Source organism: Apteryx rowi, unplaced genomic scaffold (genome assembly GCF_003343035.1).
Source record: "Apteryx rowi isolate R43461 unplaced genomic scaffold, aptRow1 scaffold_874, whole genome shotgun sequence".
NCBI lineage: Eukaryota > Metazoa > Chordata > Aves > Apterygiformes > Apterygidae > Apteryx > Apteryx rowi.
In genome coordinates, this window is record NW_020451176.1 from 169909 (window position 1) to 192142 (window position 22234).

General features: G+C 39.2%; 1 long non-coding RNA gene across 1 annotated transcript; it reads right to left on the bottom strand.

The window, feature by feature from the left end:
• Positions 1–3349: 3349 nt before the first annotated feature.
• Positions 3350–16673, bottom strand: LOC112977875. The gene is made up of 5 exons (XR_003257677.1): positions 16475–16673; positions 13806–13936; positions 12707–12839; positions 12238–12318; positions 3350–3885 (listed from the first exon to the last, which is right to left on the bottom strand). It is a non-coding gene; the product is annotated as an uncharacterized LOC112977875 (long non-coding RNA).
• Positions 16674–22234: the final 5561 nt, after the last annotated feature.

The following is a 22234-nucleotide window of genomic DNA, read 5'->3' on the forward strand; positions in this document are numbered from 1 at the left end:
AACTCATTTCCCAGTGTAGATGTGAGCACAGGACACATGTATTTGTGCATATGTAACCTCAAATAGACAGCCCAAACTAAGGAAATGTGTGATGAAACACATGGTTCCTAAAAATACCTGGCAAGAGGGAGAGTTAAATAGTCAGTTTGTCTTGTACTCTTCAGCTATTGATAGGTGGATTAATGGTCAGTCTGCAGGGAAAATGCTAAGTAGCATCGCTGGGAACAGATATGAGAGCCAGAATAAGACTGAGGGTTTTATTCTCCACTTATACCAGTATAATTCCAGAATGATGCTCTTGAATCCCGATTCACAATGCTGTGACTCAGTGGACTATAAGTCCCAAGGCATGATATTAATATAGGATTTATTTCTTTGATCCAGTAATAATGCGATGTGTACTAGAGCTGTTGAAAATGATTGGGCCATATCTCTCGTGATGGGATTTAACCAGGGATATAAGTGTTGTGCATTTCCCTCTCCAGTACAGGAGACCAAGACAGTGCGAGGGAGCCAGATTAAAAACACACATACAGACACAGACACACACTTCTAAATCAAAATGTTGTGTTTTCAGATTTCCATGAATGATATGGTTCCCTTGGAAAAAAATCTCTTATCCACTTCCCCTATTTTTCCACTGATGAACTAAAACCAATTTTTGATTTTTCATTATGGTAGTAACATATATGTTTATACAGTTTTCAGATCTTTACTTAGTGCCTATGCTTCATCAGTGCACAGCACGATTAGTTGGCTGAATATGACACAGCTTATCATGGGGGTGGGCCTCCGCCTCGAAACATTGGGATGCATTATACCACTCTCAGCTGCCTCTTTACTGATGGGAGAAACTCAGCTCAGCCTAACATAATAACATGCAAAGCAGAGCAAGCGTGCTGATACAGCAGTCTCCTCCATATTTAGGTTTAACGACATTTTGAATATTCCTGGTGAATTCACAGCAAATCGTACTACTGCTGCCCTTTATCTCAGGCTTCTAAAGGGAACATGTGGCTCTGATTTACCTTTTCCCCCCACACAAATTACTGCATGGGGGAGCAGCAAGGGAAATAGGAGGCTAGACAGAAAAATTACAAAGCTGCCTTTGCTATGTCTAAAGAAGCCCTCTAAGGGAAAAATTATAAGAATGGCAGAAAAATTAAGCAAGAAAGTTGCAGTGTTGGATTAGGCACATGCAAAAGCAGGAAAACATTAGGGCAGGTCCTTGGCTGCAATAAGCAGCTGTAGCTTCATTAAGTAGATGCGACCAGCTTGATTTACACTATAGGGGATCTGTTATGGTGTTCAGTACCATTATAACTTCTAATGAGCTATTTTTGTTGTTATTAATTTTGGTAGTCCTAATAATTTAGCTTTTGCACCAGCCAAAATAAACTAATTCAATCATTAAGAATAAGATTCAGTATTGCCACCTGAAGTTGTCTTTTGAGCTTCAGAAAGGCACTTTTGAGGTCTGGCCTGGCAAAACGCCTCAAGGCAGATCCAAATGTCTTCTTGAAAAGCCTGTCTAGACTAGGAAAATAAGCAGCACTTACAATGTGCTAATGAGTACATATTGCTTGACACATTTTAAAACACAGTAGAAGAGGAAGAAGATGCCTGCTCAGGGTGTAGTTCCTTGTGTAGCTAAGCTAGGTTAATGTCTTGCCACTGACAACAGGGGAAATCATGCTCCCTCTTCCCTTCTTCCTCACTGTGCCCTATCACATGCCCAGCTGTACAGTCCTGTTCCCTGCTTTAAATCTGATGATGCTTGCTGGACATTTTCTATGAACCAGTTCACTGAGCCTAGCAAGGAGGAGTCTGGATGATGTTTGTGTGGGTAGATGACTGCTTCAATTTCACATAAGCCATCGAGATGTATATGGACTTCAACTGGCTGCCTCAAAAACTGTAAATTGGAAATGAAGATACAGTAACAGTCCCAATTCCCCTTTTTGTGGAACAATTTTTAGATACTTAGTCAAAAGGCAGTCTTTATGCTTAAAATGTGAGCCTTTGCAGTTGGCTAAAGTCACTTCTACAGTCTATTGCGGTGAGCCCTAGGGTGGGGTGCACACTCCTGACTGCTCGTGGGTGACCCCACTCAGCACATTTCATCCTACTGCAGGTCACCCTAATCCCCCCCCGGCCCGTCTCTGAGCTGCTCAAACTTCCTCCCACCCCTATCCCTTCATGCTTCTTCCCTTCCTTTTGAGCTACCAAGAATCAGCGTCTCCTACTTTCACACTCCCTCTGAGCTTCATGTTTTTCTCCTCTCCCTTCTGGACTCAAACCTCTCCGCATCAGAACTTACTTTGTTTGGGCCCCTCTCATTCACCTATTTCCGATCACTGTCCAGCCCCTCCAGGAACTCAGATTCACTCAGCCCCTGGCTCATAGGTTGTTGACACAGCTGTCTGTATTAATATGTTTCCTTCAGATGGATAAAAACTGATCAAGATTTGGCCCTTGGTGAATTTTTGTAAGGCACGTGGCCTATTTTTCATTATGGTAAGTGTGTTTGTTCTGTTCCTTCTGGGTATGATAGGATCTTGCTTACCTGGATGCACAGTGCTGTGTATTACGAGGGAACCCCTGTTCACTTGGCCTAGTTATCTGTATTCAAACCTTTTTTTGCAATAATCAGAAAAGGAGGGGGTATAAACACCTAGCCTGGGGCCCAAGCTGTTAGTTCAATATAAAGAGATTTAAGTAGGAGCAATGGGAGAAGGAAACAGGCTGAATATCAGGAAAAGCTCCTGCCAGTGAGACGTGTTTGGCTGTGAAATCTTCTCCCAGGGGAAAGAGGTCAAAGCCTCATTGTTTGGAAGTGGGGCTGGTCAAAACTGTTTTTGGAGCAGCCGAGGGAGTGGTGGAGGTGAAGAGAAGAGCAGCAGCTGTGCATGGCAGAGCAGCAGATATAGGAGAGGAAGTGGCTGGGTGGACAGGGAGAAGAAACAGAAGAAGCAGGGGAGGCTGAAGGAGGAGTGGTGCACACATAGGCAAAGGCACAAGGGACACAACAAAAGGAGTAACAGAGGCATGGTAGGGAGCAGTGGACAAAAGGAGCAGAGAAAGCAGGGAAAGCAGAGAGGAACAGGCAGGAGCAGCAGGCATGCAGGACAGGAAGGAAAGGTGGAAAATGCTCAGGGCAGCACTGAAAGGAGTAAGAGTGCTGGGATGAACGACAATAACATGGTCTCATTTCTTTTTTGTGCACTCAGTGGCTTTGGTTAAACAAAGCTAAAGGATATTAAAGCACAGGGAAAGGACACCTGTTTTTTTAACAGATCTCTTATTCTAGGACAGTTTTTGCAGTTTCAGCAATTTTCTCATTCTGCATTTAGAGGAAATCAAGATTTTTTCAGTGTTTTTCTTGACAAAGTCAGGGACAGACAGACTAGAAAAGCACCAGCACAGTACCTTAGAGCATGAATCATAGGCACAGGCAACATTTTGACATTTGCCATCTTCTTGATGATATATGCTTGATGATATGAGCTGAAGGAGACTGTCAGTGTTAATATTGCACCATTTTTATTGGCTACTCATTGTTTTTTGTTCTGTTTTTATGGACTGTAGAAAATTCCACAAGTTCAGTGACATTTCATTCCTCTCACTGGAGTGAACTCCCCACCAAGCAAATCCTATTATGATATGAATTAGCTGAAGTTCTTCAGGATCCCTACTACATCCTCTATTAAAGCTCACCATTAGTTACCTGGTATTCCATGACTTCTCAGAAGTTCTTTAGCTATCGTCAAGAAGGAAATTCCCAGCTCAGTTTCTTTCCCTGTAATAACATTAATGTTTCTTTCTCTCTAAACCAGGCTACTCATTTAATTTTGCTGAAGTTTGCTTCGTAATTTCAACGTAGATCTGCAAAATAGAAAGTAATTTATCAGCTCCAGTTTTGGCTAGTCTGCCAGAAACTTCATGTGCTGAACTTCTCCCTGAGAAATCAGAACAGTGAAAAAAATACAGGATCTCCCCCAGGACCAAGTGACACATACCATGTCTAGAAATGCAGCAGAGTGTTGACAGAATTTACCTGTGGTCCAAATCCAGAGCAGCCTGTTATATTTCCATAGCCCTGTTCAAAAAGCTTATTTCCAGTTCCTACAAGTCCTTTCAAATGCCCATCTACAAAGAATATTGCACATTAAATACAGGACTCACCAAGTTAATCTGAAGACACTTCTGATAACAACAACATTAATTGCCTTCTCATTCTGCTTTTTATCTTCATTGCTAATCCTTTCTCAGAAAAGGAGCCCTGCTTGGATTACTGAGAACGGCCTCTTTGTTCTCCTTGGTTTTTGTTTTAATTGCCTTCAGAGGACTATTTTAAAAGAATATTCAAGACAGAAGTACAAGCTGGCAAAAAGGCCATTAAAAGGCCATTACTATAATTTTATATCTGGTGCAGTGAACAGGACCTTCACAGTAATGTAGCTCAGCTGCCAGTTTCAAGGCTAAGACAGTTTTGTGATAGTTGAGCCCAAGTGGAACCAACCAAATATAAATCTGTTGAAGCTACTGGAGTTTTTTTTTTTCACTCCATGTTTACAGTAACTGAGATCACGGTCTAGTGCCTTAGGTTGCCTGCAGCATTCATGGAAGGAATTTGAAGTGGGGGGGGGAGAGGGAAAGGGAAAGGGAGAGAGAGAGAGAAATCAGTTTTAAGTGTGATGTTAGGCCTTCTTGAGAACTGAAAGAAGCAGGGCCTGGAAATGAGATACTACTTGCTGCCTCTAACTTAATTCAGATCAATAAAGTTACATTGGGGTAGTCACTATCCATATGCAAAGTCAGTCATTCTCTCTTAGTTCTCAGTGAATAAATCTCCAAAGCAATTTCACAAAAGGTCGTAGGAGGTAAGCTCCACATGAAGGCCAAGTATTAGACAGAGTCACTTTTTCCTCTCTACTCCTGTATGTCAGGGTAGGGCACTCTTGGTGGAGTAGGGCAGCTTGTTTGGCTGATGCAGAGCTGTGTACACAGATGCTTTACTCACCAAACCATCATTTTTTAGGGCTGCTACTTTAACCAAAGCCAACAGTGCCCCTCCGCGATGTGATCATGGTGTAGCACAGTGCTTAATCTATACTTGGCTTTGCAGAGCCCCAGGGAAACAAAACACCTGATGGTGGGAGACTTGGAGGCAGGGAGGTTGTGCAGCTGGCAGGAAGGGCTCCTCTCCACATGCCAGCCAAAGTATCCTACACCAGGGCTCTTAGTATGATATCCAGAAGATCTCTGAGAAGCAAATTAACTGTATCCATGGAAATCATTCTTCCAGTACTAGAGGTGCATATATAAGGCCCAATTTACATCTGTGTGATTACAGCTTTATAATGAAAAAACAGGCAAATACAGTAGTTAAACTTACTGTGACCAGCTCTGTTGGCTTTTACCAATTCCTGCAACAACATCTACTTTAATATGAACCCTCATTTTTGAAAGAAGTTCAGGTAGAACTTTCTATATTTCACACTGCCTGACATCTTCCACTATAAGATTTGCATTCAGCTGCCTATAACTTTACTAAACATAAACTAGGCTGAGTCTTATACTATAGTTGATTCAAAAAACCCAAAACAAACAAACAATGAAGAAAAAGCAACACCACACCAACACCAAAGCCTTCAATAAAGCTATATAAAGGCTGGAAAGTAGAAGCTATTTGCCTATTTGGAAAGAGTCTTGCATCTGTTCCGTTCAGCTGGCATGTACTAGTAACTCTGAGCTTGCAGCAGCAGCAACACAGGCAATAGCTTCTGAAGGGGAGGGAAGTCTGAGGTCTTACAGAGACAGACCTGGGTCACTCGCAGAACAGGCTTTGTTGCTGCTGGGAGAGTCAGAGTATTTGGGAACGGTAGAGGTTCACTCATGAGATTCTGACCAAGCCATGAAGGAGGTATGGGTTTCCCCTTTGAGATGTATTCAGTTTATCTCCTCCTAGCTCAGAAAGCAGATGAGAGCCTAGGGTATTTCTCCTTCTAGTTTCTTGCCCCTCAGCCAGGAAAGGAAGATTTCTGAGTCCTTCCACCCACACTTCATATTAGAAGAAAAAACCTTGAAATTAGGTAAGGAGGGCAGCCTTTGAGTCAGGAATGTGTCCATTACTTTATGTGTCATAGAAGGGCCCAAACGGAGAGAATAAGCAAGGGGTGTCAAGAAAAGAAGGTAGCTGAGTGCCATTTTGGAGAAATGGATTCTGGCCCTGCCAACCCATCTAGTATTTAACGTCACACAGAACCAAATGTTCATGTTTCTTCTGGCCCCCAAATCTGGTGACGTATTCTGCAAAGATGTTGAGCACTTATAACTACGGGCCAGTTTGGGCTTTGAACATAAAAAAAAAAAGTATTATAAGATGCTGAAGTTCCAAAGTTTATATAACTGGTTTCTTGTATTGGGTATGAAATCAATTAATTTAATTGAAAAATGCTGACTTTACTCTCTGTGGTTCAGCCTCTTCTCCACAAAATAAGAATATGATCATCTAACCTTCTAGGTGTTGTAAGGAAAAATTCAAAGCTCATTAACTGCCTGTGGAAGATGACAGTACCCTGAGTACTGCAGAAGATCCTATGAGGAAATAAGTGATAATTAGATATTGAAAGCAGAGCTTGTAGGGTTTGTACAGTAAATAATGCAGAGATCTATCCATACATGTGATGAAGTGGAGAAAAGTAACTAATGAATAACTACCAAATCATGTACATGGGCTGTGGTCTCTGGAAAAAATACAGGATGATTATTAGTTCAATAACTAGCATCATGTACATACACAGGGACCAAATCAAGATGACACATGTGCACACACAACTTGATTCTGGCAATTCCTGACTTACAAGAATTTGAAATCTTTATGTTAATCTTCTAGTTTAGGTTTTTGTCTTTAATGTAAAAGAGCCCTATACTTATAAGCAAGAGCTTTTTATTTATTCTCAGAACTGTCTGAAATAACCAGTTTTACAGCAGTCATTCAAGGACTAATATCAAATACTTCCTTGCAAAGCAGAATTCCAACATGAATCAAACTTGAATAAGATATACATCATATACATAACATTTCACATTATTTTAATTCCAGAAAAATCTTTTTAAGCTTCTTTTCCCTAGCATTTGCTTCATTCTGGTTGCTGAATCTGATCTTCTAAAATCCTCAGAGTATTTTTCTGCAGTTAACATTCTTGCTGAAATAGCATTTGAAGAAGCTGATATGTGTTATTTCTTAATAATGTAAATCCTGTACCTGAAGCTGTAATCCCAGATTCATTGTGTGTATATATATATACACACACGTGTGTGTATGTGTGTGCATGCGTATGCGTGTGTAAAATATATATAAAAAACTGAGATGATTGGCTAAAACTTCATACTACTCAAGCTATTCTACACATTTTATTTTTCTTTGAGCATTAAAGCTATGCTATTGATATAATGTTGTTTTTGAAGATGTACAATATGGCAGTGAACTGCATTTTTATACAGAGGCAACTGCTGTTCTGTTAATGAATATAAACTATTTCAGTTTGTGTGGCATTATGATTCTTTGCGGTAATGTGGCACTGTAGAATTGTTCTGCTCATGTGGCTCTCTAATCCACGGCAACTGTTTGTGGAAGAAAGCTGTACGGTAGTACCACCTGGTGGCCAAAAAGGAAACTTCATAATCACAGTAGTTTGAAGGCAATTAACTGTTTTCCCTCAAAGAAAAAGTAAAATTCATGATTGAAAACCAAATGAACAAACTTAAGTCAAGCGTTAGAGTCTGAGGATAAAGGAATTACTTTTTAATGAGAAGAACTAAAATGAAATATTAAGATAAGGTTGTATCTATGCTTGTTTTCTGTTTTCACACCATAGATTTTTTTTACCCAATACACCTTCCCATATAGAGGCTGTAACTATTGCTTTAGTTTTCTGCATTAGACAGAAGAGCTTCAGGAAGTATTCCCTTAGCAACTTATAAGCATCTAATATAGTTTACTTCTCATGTGTTAATACTTGTTTTTCTTCTTTCTCGAATCATTCATTGGCATTTTCTCACAAGGTCCCAGTAGACAGTGGAAAACTGAAAGAACAGATATGATGTGTTTCTGCCTTACTGAGGCCATACAATATTTTCTTAAAGGAGCTGTAAGTATGATTTGTGACTTGTTAGTTTTATTTATAAAATATCAGTCCTAGTCTAGATTCACAGGAACTTGGCAATATTACTAGAGCTACATTTCTAGAAAAGAGAGTAATAAAGCAGAGATACAACATAAATGCAAATCATTCCATATTCTGAAGAGGCAAACCTTCAATTACTAAGAATGGGATTTTCAAAAACACTCAGCACAACCTTTTTCTGTTCTCCTGAAAGTCAAAATTCCCATTCAGGTGATCAGAACATTTATTCCTACACTAACTGCTGTTGGTAATATTAAAGATAGTTTAATACTCCCTGGCCATAATAAAGAAGCTATTCTCTTCTCATGTCAGTTTTTGCATCCAGGCAATGCCACAGATTTCACCTGAATTTCTCTTTATTTGTATTATGAGGGCCTGTGGAAACAGGAATTTCAGTCAATTCACCTAGAAACATAAAGTACATTAAGCTCAGCATATTAAGCTTGGAATTAAACTGAGAACTGAACTAATGCTCCCATCAGAAATAAAGTGGCCCTAGTTCTTTACATCTCAGTTATTCCCAAGTCTTCTTTTTCCCCCCACCCTGTGTCACAGCATCCAGACAGGTTTTATTTCATGTTCATCACCTTTGATGCCTTATTTCCTTCACCTTAACTTTACCACACAAATTCAACTAGACAAGCCTTGTGAAAAGATGCATCAGGGTAACAGGCAGCAGGTTTGTATGAAATCCCATGAACCCTCAGGGGCAGGAAACTTCTGATTTTTGCTGTTAGCTGGGGTTAGAGACAGCATTTTCCTATCCTCTTTGTTTTGCGTGCCCCTAAAACAAATGCCAAATGGGGGAGAGAAGTTATTTTAAGTTACCTGTGAATACCATATTATAAGTCAAGCAGCCTGTTGGACTCAAATATATGTATGGGGGGGGTGGGAAGAAGGGGCGTTCCAATAAAAGCTACACGTCGCAAGCTGAGAGGGACATCAAATGTTCATCTGTAGTAACGGCTTTTTAAAATAAAATAAAATGGAAGTAATATTGTGTAAGAGTGGAAACAAATTGTAATCACTTCTATGTCAACAGAGTAACTATTTCCCAGGGAAATAGTTCCCACACCTATTATTTAAACTTACAAGGATGATGACATGTTATGTAATATGTAATCTTAATCTTTTTGTTTAAGGCACTCCTTGTTTGTATACAAGTTTTAGATGTGTTCTGTGTACATTTCAATTCTAAAGTGCTCATGTCGCTCCTTTATCAAACTCAATCTAACCTCATAAACATCCTTCTTGTAAGACCTCCTGATTAAATGAAATCCTATAACTTGCTGAGCAGCAGCAGATGTGGGTGAACACACACCAGCTGTGTTTATATCTATGCTTTGATCCATAAGTTGATAAGGAACCAAAATACTCATTAACTTCAATGAGCACTTCCCTTCTTTAGAAGTGCATAATCAAAGCCATGCGAACTATTGTTCAGATTTGTTTGAGTGTTTTATATACCTGTCTTCCATTTGTAGTTTAAATTCATGTATTTAAATTTTTTTGCTCAATTTGAAAGGTGAAGCTGTTATATTTTACTCGAAAAAAGTGTAAATGGTAATAAAACTATAGAAGGACTTTTTTTCTTTATTAATATCCAGTAATCATGGTCATCCAGCCACTGAGACCAGACTGCTCTACATATCCACTGACATTTTTGTGAACATGGCATCTTGACTCATAAGACTATTTGCATTGTGATGATTTTCCTAACTTCAGTCTTTAAGCCATCCTGAAATTGTTGCTGCCTCCATCTAGTACCATAAGGACAAAGAAACTCCATAGCTGGTATAACTAGCTATGGAAGAATTGTGGCAGGGAGGCGTTTTCTGGTAGCACTGAAAAAGAATAGAGGCATTAGACTCCTCTCCCCTGCTTTTCATGTTGCTGGCAGGGAAGGCAATTGGGAAATAGGAAACACAGACAGGATTTCCCCGAACTCCAGTGTTGCTGTTAAAGAAAGCTAGTGCCGCTGGCAACTGGTGTACATCAGAGCATCTGGACAGCAACAAGCTGGGAGGAAGAAACCAGCCTGAAGAAAACAATTTTAAGAGACCAAAAAAGGCTACTGTTAGGCATGTATTCAAATCACCCAATTTCATGAGGCAGTTAGTTCATCACCTTCAATAGTAGTTAGGAGTTGTCCTAGTACTTTTGGATTTAATACTTGGAATATAATATTTTTGAATCAAACTTATATTGAGATGGCACATGCATTGATGCAATAAAACAAAAATACATACATGGAAGCTTAAACCCAGCTTGGGGGGGGGGGGGAAATCACACACTGGATGACAGAATTGGAATACAAGATTTTTGCAGATTGGAGATAAGATCCAGAAAAAAAAAAATGAGAGAAATGTGATAGAGACAAGCACAGGGTAAAGCACTCAAACAAGGATAATCAAACAAGTTACTACACCTAGGGGTACCAACAGGCAGAAAAAGGCATTGGGCTACTGTGGATAGCACTGTGACTGAAAGTATTTCTGCTATATTGCTCTACTAGTGAGACTGGAGGCTCAATCAGAGTACTGTTTTAATGTCCGGATTTGAGCACCCTTTTCACTAAATACATGGATCAACTGGCAGAATCCACAGAAGAGTGGCAAGATTGATCAGAGACCTAGACTACACGTTTTAYACAGAACCATCAAACTGCAGACATTTTGACTAGAGAAGACTGAGGGAGACATACTACTAAGATCTACTTTGTTTACAGGCATCCATAGTTTTGAAGCTGTATCTGTCTACTGTGTTAGCATACCAGCAGCTTAAAGTGGTTTTAAAGCCAGCCTAGCACTCATCCCTTCTGAAACAAGTCTCTCCCACACCAGAGCATTAGCCACCAAGGGTTTGTTGAGACTAAGAAACGTGGGTAGTCAGGCCTCAGCGGGGATATCCAGCTTGCTTCCCTGATTTGAGCTCCAACAGTTTTCCTCCTCTCAGCCAACCTGGAAGATTTTATACTTCCTCTGCTTTTTCAATTAGCAAGAAGTTAGAAAGTGGTTGCCTTATGCCAGACTTGTAGCTATTCTCATGTTGTTGTGGACTATACTGGAAAGCACTGGAATATTGTCTAGTATCTTTTTCATTACCTACCTTACTTAAGGGAGCAAGATTTATCTAGTAATTTCTTCAAATAAAATCAGAGTAGTCATTAACTTGTCTACAATCATTTGTGCTTTTGATCAATGAGCATTTGAAATATTTTTAACTTGATTTGAAGGCTTTTCCAGCAGTGTTTTATTCAAAGCTCACCAAAAGTAAAGGCTATCTTTGACTTAAACATGCTTTGGTTCAAACTCGCCTTTCACACAGGTTCCTTGTGAGATAATAAGAAAACAATAAGACTTATTTCACTGTCAAATCCAATTTCTTTCTCACATAGGTAACTGTTCTGGTTCTACAGAACTATATGCGTTCAACTAAAAAAAAAAAAATTAGAACTATCATCTTCATAAAATGATTGTAAGTTGCATCATATGAGACCACTCTTCTTTCAAAGTTTCATTTCATGGAACAGAAACATCAGCTGGGTATTTGAAGTAAGAGAAATGGTATCTTTTCTGTTACCCATTTGATTGTCTTAAAAATATTCTTTCCACTATCTTTTACAGACCATATTGCAAGTTGGTCAGCAGGAAAAGTCATTGTAAAAGCTACATGATTTTCCAATGCTTCAGCTTTAATGAAATTAAAAGAAAAAGCAGGACTTATTGTAGCATTTGGCATATCCATATTCAGCATATCAAGTGATTTACATAAGGGAAAGGTCTGATCTTTAAGCAAACAACATCCACTCTGACAAAACTGAGACCTGAGCGAAGAAAATAATTCTCTCCAGCAGCTGCCACTGTTCATGGTTGAAGGATGCTTGCAAAGAATCAAGAAGCATATTAGCAAAGGGAACTAGCTGATGCAATGCTAAACCAAAATTACCTACTTCTGTTGTTACACTGAACAGAGTTATGTTTCATCAAGTGTTAGCATGCTCTTAATATCAATACTTAGAGCACTAAATATGTTATGCACTTACCTTCAGTGACAAATCAAAGTCTTGCTGATTCCAGAGACAATAGTATTTAGCTGTAGCAACAGCAGCATATGACGAAGCCTTCTGCAGGGGCCCGTACACATATAGTGGAAAGCAGGATAATTAGAAAATGTAAAAAACATGGGGCAAAGGGAAGAGGGAAGAGCCAGGCATTGAAGTTATCATGAACACTACCTAAGGCAAGAAGCCCCTTTCCTATACATCCTGATTCCCTGTTGACTAGGTCCCACTAACTGTCCTGACCTCACCCACTGACTAAGGAGCCTGATGAGACCAGCTAGCTTAGGTGATACATGTGAGCTTAATGACTGAAATGTTCAGATGGCCTAGTCTTCTAATTTGCTGTGTAAGGAGAAACTGGTGAGCACAAAATTAACCTCCTTTTGTAAACTGACTCCTTTGATCAGTCAGTTGGCCACATACATATGCCCTTAATGTGTAGCTTTCATACCTCCTTTGCAGGTGTCTATTCTTCTTCCAATCATTCCTACCCATGAAGATTTTTAGGTGTAAGAAATTCAGAAAACATCTTCCTTGAAGTTTAGGCTATGCTGAGTCGGTCACAGCTATAAGCTTAATCTTTGCTAGAGAAAAGAAGTTTACAAAATGAGGTGGGAACAGAATAAGACTATAAAAGAGTGAAGTTTACTATATGATGAGCCTTGAAATTACAGAGTTCCTGACTTTGTGGACATTTAGGTACTTGTTATTTAACAATCTTTAGCACACTTTCTAGTGTACCAGACGTTAAATTTCAACCAGTGCAACTTTCTTTCTCAATGTCATATGTCAGCATCTGTCACAAAGGCTAACTTACTGAATAATGGACACCAAAGATATTCTGCAAAATTATGTTCACCATATTGATTGATTTCTGACATTTTAAGCTGCAAATAAAACTTTTTTCTATGCACATTGCTTGCATAGGACTAGAATATATCTATTAATACCTGTGAATATAGGGAATGAAAATGGTGTTCCAAGGTATTTAGGGAATTAAAATACATTTTAACTAGTGTTGTAGCAGCAGATGTCATGCTACTTTCTACATCATCCAGCATACTTGTAGAAAGAGCAACCAGGGGCTTCAATTCTGGCAGAAATGACAATGACTCAGAGATGTGATACTTAGTCCAAATTGAACATATATGAAGGATGATTCTTTTTTCATTATTTGAATAAATCTGGATTCAGTCTCTAATATTAGCGTACTACCTGTTCAAACCCGAAGAATAACCTAACTGCATATTCCTGATTAAGGCAAAGTACTTCATACTAAAAAAACAATGTACTCTTATTTTCAGTAACAATCCCATTCTATTTATTAGTTAGAGAAGGGTTTAAAAGATTTGGAAACATTTGCATGCACAAAATTCTAAAAAGTTTGGGGTTTTTTAAGAAAAAATTAAGAAAAAAAAATTAAGAAAAAATAGCCCAGCTATTTTGCAATATCAGTATTACTACGACTTGGATGCTTGAGATAGACTCAAACCTCAGCTCCCCTGTAGGCAAATGCTGCTATTCTGAATGTCTTAAAATGCTCCCAGTACCTGGGCCCTCTATACACCATCTCTTTCTCTCCCAGATTTCAGTGCCGCCACTTTGCCGTTTGTTTCTTTAGGGACTTTTCATGCAAGGATTCCCAGAGGTTTCTTCTCTTCCAACACAGATAGCATGATTCCTGCAAGGCCACAGAAATACAACTGTAGCAGCATTAGCTTCATCTGTTTTTTTCAGAGAAAAACCCTCTTATCTGCCCTTTGTCCTAAGGATCTCTATGGGCAGTGTTTTGCTCCTAAGTAATCTCAGGCACAACAGAAAAGCCCTTCTGTTATGACCAGTGCTGTAACTCAAGAAAGAGAATACTTTCTATCCCGTGAAAGCCTAACCATAACTCATGCTAAGGGATCTTTTCACAATCAATAACCATAGATCTATGCTTTCATGCAATAATTACATCAATCCACAGCGTATACCTGTCCTGCCCTCTTATGACCTTTACAGACAGGATGTTCGGCCTGGGGTATCTCTGGAGCGGTTAGTTTGCATTTGCCTTCCTCTTGCTCCCTGGGGAAACTGCCAGGGCACAGCAGCGGCAGCCTGCAAAGGCTCCCAGGGCGAGCTGGGGTGAGCGCAGGAGGGGTTTGCCCTCCAAGCTCTGCTCATGAGCTGTGCGGCCTGCTCCTGCAGCAAAAGGTGCTTCTGCAGGACAATTACATATATTCTACTAATCGTGCCATATGAGGCACCAAAATAAATTTGAAATAGATATATTTCTCCATCTGTCAGTGATGATAAAGATATATACAGAGTGGCATCTTGCCAAGTTGCCCAGACAGCCAGTTGCTCAATAAATGCAAGTTAGTGTTTGTCCAATGCAAAATTTGGACGAAATAAGCAACAGGTATGTGCCATTTCCTTAGGAAATGTTCAGCGCATCTCAACATTAGCAAATGTATATTGAGGCTGAAAGAATCAAAGAATTTGAGCAGCAATGTATTAATATATATTAATAATTTATTACTGAAATCAGATATTTGTATTCTTTTGGACAAAAACATTTTATTTGGAGTCTAGGTCCAGGATGCCTCAATAATGCACTTGAGAAAATAGCTGTAACAGAGTAGACTAGCGGGAATATAGTAACTGTATTTTTATTATTCAACAGTGGGGGAGATATAAATCACAGATATACAGTACACATATATAATTTACATCTCTGCATCAAATATTTATATAAGTTAAAAATGACAGCATGCCACTGTGAATTTGGTATTTGTGTATTTATCAGAATCTACAACAACAAGCCTGACTTTTTAAATTAACGTTTCTTTTCCTTGTAGCATGGTTCTGGGCAGCAAACCTACGTTTTAAGTCTTTGACACCTGCTTTAAATCCAGTCTTGTAAAAAAAATGTTTAGGTTCTAGTGGTACAGTAGTCTGTCTTTGATTAAATACGTGATTGCTATTGCTATGACCACAAGAGGGCATTCCACCTATTGTGGAATGCCTGGTAGTGTCTCATGGTGCTACACTGCTTCATAGCAGACTTTTATTTTTACTTTTATCACCTTTCCTTGTCTTTTCCTATCACACTGGAAATGTTGTACCCTTGTTTATTAATTAAATGGCATCCTTTTATGGGTAGGTTCTTACCCATCTAATAATTGCTGGCTCAAAGCAAATAAAATGAAGGGTGGAAATTAAAGATGACCATCAAGCTAAGATATATTGAGCTTGATTTTGCTTAGAAAAGGAAGCAAGGGCTGAGAGGCAAACAGATAAAGAGGAGAGGAAATACTCGTGGCATAAATAAGATGAAAAAATGCAGGAGACAATGACAGTCATGGAAAAAGCAGAAAAAAAAGTAACAACTAAAATTCTCATCTGAAAAATTAATAATTCATTATGTCATCACAAAAAAAGGGAATTTCTAAGCTTTTGAAATGCACATGTTTTAAAAAAGCAGTAGTCTGAGGATGAAACCCATGAAAAAAAAAAAGAATGCATGAATGCAATATTGATTATCCTTAACTATTGCATAGGTCTTTAGATTGCCAGAGGCCCCAGCAGCAGAGCTGAAGAGACACATTCAGGTGGCAGCTTCATTTGGTAATTTTAAAACTTTTCCTCTGACCTCCTCTACCAGTTTTCATAGAGGATTGGTTAGAAGCTGTGTTTTCCACGCAGATATGCAGGCCTGACTGGTCAAATTGTGGATGACTGATAATTTTGCCTACCCCCAAAGTGTTTATTCCTTATTCTTTATTTCCTACTCTTTTGGGCAAGGGGGAATTTCTTGGCTTAAACTGTTGGAAAATGTATTATTATTTTAATTATGATCATATTATATTCTGGAGCCCCCTTGCCACAGTGGTAGAGAAGATGCCTGTTGTTGCTTCAGAAATAACTATTGCTATTGCTGACATAACAGGAGTTACAATTTTGCAAGCAAAGAACAGTATACGGTATTACATGCAGAAGTAAAATTGGGTCAGCTAGTCAGCATGTTTATAATCTCATTTAAAATGAGATTTATGCTTGGCCAACGGATTCTCCTCTGTCTCCTTACAAGGGAATAGTAGGCCTTTATAAATCCTAGGCTGGTTACTGAAGCTGATCAGAGGTACTTCATTAATTGGTTCTTGTTACTGATCTCTTCTGAATTTCTCTCTCTCTCAGGGCAGGGATTTAATCTAGAGGATAATGGCTGTTTTACCTGATATTAGTTAGGGTTGTTGCAATCTGCAGGAGCAAATTGTTATGTTCTCCCGTCTCACTCCCTCAGTGTGACCGCAAGGTGGGGAAGGAGGGTCGGATACCGACGTAGGGAGACACGCCAGACACGTGAAGGGTTAAACCAAGTAGACTTAACGAAGGACTTGCTTACACTCCAAGCTGCGGGGGGGGCCGGGGGGGCCGTGCGGAGGGGCCGCTGGTGGGGGCTGCTGGACGGCCGGGCCGGACGCCCAGGCGGGACGCACTGCGGCGCGTCCTAGGGGCCCCTTTTATCTGCGAGAGCTCTTCCCTTATCTCAGCTGTGCAATGCTTGAGTGGTTACCGGTTGCAAAGCAGCTGGAAAGTGTTGGCAAAACAGAATATGCATGTCCAGCCCTGACCGCTTTGGGTCCGTTTCAAAACCGGGGGCTACTCTCAGCTACTCTGTCAGTAGCTGAGTCCTCGCCAGAGGCTCCGCGGGTGTCCTTGCTGCCCTCAGGAGCAGGGAGAAGCAGGACTAGCTACCCTGTACTAACAGAACTTTTCAGTGGTATTTACTTAAGCATATTGTTACTCTGCGTCATTCAGTAGAAAAACAAGCTCCTTTTAGGGTCAGCCTAAATATGGCAAGTGTGCCAAGCGAAAAAAAAAAAAAAAATCACAAGGTAATGCTACTGAAATCTATACTTGATAGCATACATTATCACATCTATATCATAATGAAGATGAACCTATGCTAAATCAAATTTGCATATTCAGCTTGAATTCTCAGATTTCCTGATATTTAAGGGCTTGACTTTGCAACCACAAAGTTATTTTAACATGACTGCTTTTTAAATTAATATTGAAGAGTGAAACATGTAGGTAGATGGATACATATAGATATCACCCAATTATCTAAATAAGGGACAAGAGATTCACAGTTTTCACTCTCTATCAGATCCAGTTTTCAGCTTTGGGAAGAGAACACTGTGCCTCTTCACAACCTGTTTATATCTAAAAAATTATCTTTTCAGTGACAAGGGCTAAAAATTTTCTATTAAGTGAACAAAAATTCTAACCATGCTATGTGGGCTATTTAAATATCCCAAGTGCATAATATCCAGTCTATGAGCCCAAGCACTTGACATCTCTAATTCAGATCATTAATTCTGGGAGGAAGCCTGCGTGCCTAAAAGGAGGGTTTTCTGCTCTTCACTGAAGTTTCTTTGAGCTATTGCTATAACAACATTTAGTAGCAAACAGGAACTTACTGTCTGTGCAAGCCTGTCCTATATCCTTCCTTGTATTGTGCTTCATTTATTAGGAAATAGCTTACCATGAATCTTCACCCACCTACTAAATCTGAAAAACAGCATTTCAAGACTCTGTCACCTGTTTATAACTCCCTTCAAAGAAGAAGCCAAGAAACCGCTGTTCTGGATAAATCTTTCATTGCTGACACAAAGACAGTTCAGGTTTCTCAGTCAGCATTATGAACAGGCAATTAATAAGCAGCCTCACCTTGGTGCAATCCAAGTCATCATGTGATCAGATGAAGAGAAGCTGTCAAAAGCCAATTCACTTTCTAACAGCCAATACCTGAAATCAGGTCAGTGACTTAGCAGCACAAGACATTTCTTGTTGTGTCCAAGAACTGAAGTTTGCTTTGGTTGCCAGTCTCTCTTGACAGCCTTAATAAGGCTTAGTGCAACACAGTTCCTTGCAATCTTGTTACCTCCTTTGCAAGCAAAATGCCGAAGGAGACAGTTTCAGATGTTATAGTTTTCTCCAAAGATGCAGCCCATAGTTATGAAACTTGATACACTTTCATTACAAAAGGCTTCTGATAAGACAGGAATGTTGTGGCAATCCTTACATGAAGTCTTTAAAGGTCATTTATGTGATTTCATGACTGTCTCAAAGTTGTCTAGTTAGTAATAGGCCCCCAGCTAGATTAGTAGGCATAATGCCTTACAAACACAAAGCAGGAGAAAACCTAGCACCAAACATCTTGTTAAAATAAACAAACCAGTAAGAGTGTAAAATTTCCTATGACCTTTTACAAGACCTTCTAGAGAGTTTTAAACAGCGAACACACATGATCGCAACAGCCCCAGGTAGAATTGCCAGAGAAGTGTGATACATCATTCCTTTTCAGATACTTGGTAATACAACAACTTCACCATAGTTTCAAGGGCTAAATGTACATCAGCTGCTAGAATCTATAAATCCTGTCATATAATAGATTCCTGATTTTCTTACTGAGCATACAGGTCTTACAAAAGGACTATTTAGTAGACTAGCTCAATGGTGTAGGATGAGGTCATTTGTTATATTCACTTCTTACTTTTCCTTACTTGTGAGGTTTAGCACAGCAATAACAGCAGGTTTTTATATAAGATACCTCAAAAATGTTGATTCTGTCTAAGCTGTGCAAAAGTGTGCAAACAAGCTACATCAGCTTCCTTCAGACATGTGTGAAGGTAATAACCTATATGTGCTCCTTCCTCTTCACATAAACTAGAGGAAGAGCAATGTAAGGCTTTGTCAGGGCCCTGAGCACAGCAGGTTTTAATTGCCCTGATCAGCCTCAAATGGGGTCTCCACCCATGCACAACCTACCCATTGGCCCTGGAGCTGCATTTAAGCCTTGCTGTCCTGGTTCTTTTTGTTCAGGTACTGTGGGATTGTCTTCCTCTTGGGGAGACTACTGTCTTGATGTTACCCCTGCTCTGGGTTTGCACTCCCTGGAAGAGCAGCCTGCTCCAGGCTGAGTCTTGTACCAAAATAGGCTTGGGTTGCTGCTGTGAAAGAAGAAATAGTAGTTTTGTACTCCTTGCTGAAAAGGGGGCTGTTTTGTGCTAATAGCTGTGGTGATTGTAAATGGAAAACACTGCATGAAATGTGGAAATGGTTGTTTAAGCCTAGATGATATGCTGGAGAAGGGAAGGAAGTTGCATAGGAGTGTGGTGACTCAGTTGGTGCTCTTTGCTATCCAAAATGAATTGAAAAAAGGAGCTGACTGGCAGGTGTGGCTGTAGAAGGCATGGAATATTTAAGTATCTGGAAGTCCTGTATATGTCTTTACTTGTTAATGTACAGAACAGAATATATGTGAATCTTCTGCATAATTGTATAGAAAGCAATATAATGACTCATATTGCAAGCCAAACTGACAAATGTTTTTTGTAAATCACCAAGATGCCATAACATATGTAAGGACTTACCTTACTGGTCACCTGATACAGGCTGAAATCACCGACCAAGAGATAGGTGTCTCAAACTTTGCGATTAGTTTTCTGAGCCATTCAGTCTCATTCTGCTTATGATTGTATCTGTATGAATTAATACCAAGGAGAATGCCTTTCTTAAGCCTCTCTATTAGAATTTACCCTTTCAACCTTTGCAAAAAAACCCAAACCTACAGTCTGTTACGTATTCTTCTAATGTTATTGCAGATAGTTTGTGTTTTCTAACAATGGCTGAGTAATAGTAGAGTAGAAAATATCATGGCTTACATAGAAACAAATATATGAATCCAAATATCAAAGTATCAGAGACTGCCTTTTAGTTTTCTAATACAAAATGTAAAAACTGACTAACATGTTTTACTTCTAACAGTTCAGATTTAAAACCTGGAGATGCATACAGAACTCTAGCAAATGCTTTTCCATTGCAGTTCAACAGCTCTTCTTGGTTTAAATATGAAATAGATTCTGTTATTTTCATTACTATCTTCATTATTGTGAAGTCAAGTGCTACAAGAAAGGAATTGTTTGCTTCAGTTATATTTTATCAGTAGTTCAACCTTACTATTTATTTCTCAGAGACCTGCTGGGTTTTGTTCTAATAAAAAGCACCTGTTTTTATAGAAGAAAATACTTTTCTAAAGAAAGTGAGGTTTAACTTTGAATTTTTTCCCTGACTAGGCTTCACTTATAGATGTGATATGATAGATATACCCAAGATATTGCTGGAATAAGTAAAAAACACTCCCAATGCTGAGATAACACTTCAACAATAAGATACTCTTTTTTTTTTTTTTTTTTTTGTCTTGTATACCTTGCCTCAGTAGCCTGTATTGGAGGCCAGACAGCAGCAAAGGCAGGACTTGTCTTGATTAACTCATTTCTTTAAGAATAGTGTTAACATTATTTCAATCAATATACTTAATTCTGTTTTAATGATGAGAGTCAGTAACTGGATTATCTTGCATTTATGTGTTGCAGGAAACTAAGTCCGTGGGGCTGTGGAGTTCAATTGTTTGTACAAAGGGATTTTCTGTGGCTCTGCAGTTAAAAAGCTGCATTAAAAAAGCAACTTTAGGCAGTCTTTTGCAATAATATGTTCAGACCTTGTTCAACAGTCTGCTGAATTTTAACAGTTGATTCATCTGCAAAACTAACAACTTCTAGTGGTGTTTGGTGTATCTTCTGTGAAAAGAACTTGTCTTGATTTAAAGACTTCAAATGGGCATGAATCTACCATGTTTGAGTCTAATTTTTTCTTTATTATAGCTTTGTTTGCTAGAGATTTCTTATCCTGACCACTAACCACCTTTTGTTTTCACTTTCTTCTGCTGCTTTTTGCAGTAGTAACAACACCCCATTTACACTGGATAATCAACTACTTAAGCACTTCAGTTATTCTTGGCCTTCTTTTGGTCTGTGTCATAGAACCCAGAGTCCTGTGTTTTCTCCTTTGATTCCTGTATGTAATTCTCATTAATCTTCACTGCCAGGAAAAGAGCACTGAGTGGCAGTGACTACTTTCATTCCCCTTGTGCAGGAATGTGTTTACTTTGACTAATTGCTTTATGTTGTCAGAACCTTTTCCTCTCCTGCACAATTTTAAGCCATGCTGTTACATTAGAAATTCTTGGCACCTTGAACTTAAAAGAAAGTCAATGCACTTGAAAAATGCATGCTATTACAAGGCATGAGTGTCATATTATTAGCACAAAACCTAGTAAGACTTTACTAAAAGTTTTCATGGGTGCAAACTCTTCTGCTGATACACTACAGTTATGGGGCTTTTCTAGGTAGAGGCTAATGGCTACTAGATGGCGTTTGTGGTCTTACTAATTTCTAGTCAGGAGATAAGGATTTAAGCAAGTAAGCTTCATTAGGAAGTTAGGTCTGTACAGGTGGTACAAAGCACCACAGTCAGCTTATTCTGTTCCCTAAGGCTTTTACTAGCTTTTCAACCACGTCGGGATGCAATGCAGTATTGCTCCTCATGGGAGACACTCTTCCTGTGAATCCTCCAAACTGCATCATGGACCTCAAAGTTCTTCCCTTCCTATTCCTGACTTTCAGGTATCTTCAGTCCTTTCTACCTTTGGTAGCAGAACTTTAGATACTAACCTCTAAGATAAATTTCTATTTCACACTCAAATGAAAGGAGTAGGCTTTGAAATTAAATACTTCAGTCCCGATCAAAAATCAGGATTTAGATTTGCTGCCTTAAACCTTTGACAAGTATCTATTCACTGCAGCAGTCAGCATCAGGGCAGAACTATTATCCATGGCAATCATGGGAGGTGGTCAGTGAGCAGAGCTGCAGTTCAGTGTGAGGATCAAAACTAAGTTGCAAATCCAAAGCAAAGAGGAGCTTAGTTGTGTGGGACAGGTCCAAATGTGGATGGAGATAGTTATGGGATTCTTAGTGCCCATCTCCTGAGAAAATGAGAAAACCCTAAATGTTACATGCTACTTGCCAAAGGTAGCATATGATTGTGGCTCAGAGGTAGCATATAGGTGTGTCCATAGCACACTTT